Consider the following 2,435-nt stretch of genomic DNA (forward strand, 5'->3'; position numbering starts at 1 on the left):
TGGAGACATGATATACCCTTCCCTCTCTTCCTTTCACATCTGGAGTGCATCTAGGCATTATCTGAGTGAAAAGCATACAGAATGCATCATATCTAAAACCATGAAAGCTTTATACAAGGCAACACAAGCAGTTTAAGGTAGTCAATTTAATACATATACTAATATAAATGTACAGTTGTAAGAAGTATCCATGTAATTTTTTTTTCAGCTGTCCTATTGGCTTCAGTGCTCCTCCGCAAAAAAGGTACAGCTGAAACCATCATCCTCATTTCTCACTGACTGCTGCACAACATCTGGTTGCCCTGCAGTAGCTAAGCACTCTTTACTTTATCAAAAGACTCTTGAGAACATTTCTGTTCCTTTTCTGAATGTGATTACAGGCTTCTTTATAAAAAATACTGTAGCTGTCTTGTTTGACCCTCTTAAAGAACAATGTTGCTAACCCAATTGATTTTCCTGTAAAGTTCATATTTTTCTTAAAGCATTCGCTGCTGAAATTGGCAAAGATCCATTTCCCCATGCTGAGATTCTCAGAAAGATGTACAAGCCAAGGTGACTCTTGTGGTTTCTTTCATTGCAGGAAGACAAGCACCAAAAGAGAGGATTCCTTAGCCATAAACAGGAGAACCCTGTCCAACTCATCTCCCAATCCAAAAGACTGCAGGAAAGTATCCGCCTTTTAAATCTGAACAGGAGACTGAAAACATAAAGTAAGTATCCTCAAAATGAGGGAGCAAAAAATATGTTGGAATGAAAAATTCAAAGCCTGACGATATTGAAGCAAATATTTACACTTGTGGTGTGAGCAAATACAAACCTAGAAGCACCACGAACATTATCAGAGAAGTACAAGGAGCTTTGGTTTCAGAAACTCAAGACCAAGCATCTTCATTAATTTACTGTTTGTTTATTAACTTATGCCATTGATGTCAGGTTTTGTTATAGCACAGCATGTCATAGTTTCCAGAAATAGATGCAGAAAACATGGTTTTGTAATAAATGATTTGATTTGTATAAACTATTATTTGATTTCCTAAGCTTACATGTGTAGCATTTGCTGACAACCCAGAGGAGCATCTGTCTTTTGGAGAAATGTAGGGAACATGAGTAAAAACACTCAAGAGAAAAAATTGTTGACCATAATGTGCTGAAGGCAAAGGCATCCAACAACAAGAATATGGTGCTTGAAATGCCTGGTAATGCCCCACCCAGGCTACTGTGTCCAGGTTTGGGACCCCCAGCTCAGGAAACACACAGAGCTGTTGAAGCAGGTCCAGAGGAGGGCCACAAAGAAGATTGTAGGGCTGGAGCACCTCTTCTATGAAGGCAGGCTGTGGAATCTGAACATGTTCAGTATGGAGAAGTGAAGGGAAGACTTCATTGCAGCTTTCCAGTACTTAACAGGAGCTCATAAGCATAAGTCTTCAGGGAAGACTTTTTATACAAGTAGACAGTGATAGGACAAGGAGGAACGGTTTTAAATTAAAAGAAGGGAAATTCAGGTTAGATGTCAGGGGGAGATTTTTCATGGAGAGGGCGATGAGGCGCTGGCACAGCTGCCCAGAGAAGCTTTGGTGGCCCACCCCTGGAGGAGCTCAAGGCCAGGTTGGATGGGGCCCTGAGCAGCCTGAGCTGGTGGGGGGGCAGCCCTGCACACAACAGGTGGATGGGCTGCGAGGTCTCCTCTAACCTAAGCCATTCTATGATTCTGTGTTCTATGAAATGATTACTGTAAGTGGCTTAATCCAAAACCCCGTGGAGGTGACGAGATTCTTTGACTTAAATCATACTATTTGTCCCATTGTGTACCAGGAACTGAAAGATATAAGGCACTACGTGCAAAGGAACTACGGAGGCACAGCCATTGGAAGGTCTTTCACCATCCACCAGTTCACACGGACGAGAGCTGCGCTTAGTGTTGGCCTCAAGCTTTATCAAGCTGTTGTTGTTGATGTCGACCTGGTTTCTTTTAACTAGAAGCCCACCCAGTGGCCCACATCTTCTCTTCCTCACAAGCTCTGCTTGGCTCGCGCCTGAAGGAGCCACGCACGGTCCGGTGTGATCGCGAAGCTGTCAGGGAGTCGCTCAGCTTTCCCCTCGTTTACATGTGTCCGCAGCTCCTGGGGGGCCGCTTCCCAGCCAAGAAAACCCAGCTGCTACCTGCCCTCCCAGAGCCCCATCCTCCAGCGGCGTGGGGAGGACGCAAGCCTCTGTACACGCTTCATCCCGGCGGATCCGCTGACGGCTGCAAGCAGACGAGCAGCAGCCAAGAGGGCGACGCGAGAAGACCCGCGCCCGGCAGGGAGGACCGAAGGGGCGGCAACCCGGCCCCGAGGGGCGCCCCTTCCCGCCTCCTCGCTCCTCCCTGCCGCGCTCCCGCCTCCCGGCCGCCCCTCGCTGTCTCCCGCTGCGCAGAGCGCCGCGCCGGCGGGGGC

The sequence above is a fragment of the Tetrao urogallus genome (assembly GCF_951394365.1).
Source record: "Tetrao urogallus genome assembly, chromosome: 1".
NCBI classification, from domain to species: domain Eukaryota; kingdom Metazoa; phylum Chordata; class Aves; order Galliformes; family Phasianidae; genus Tetrao; species Tetrao urogallus.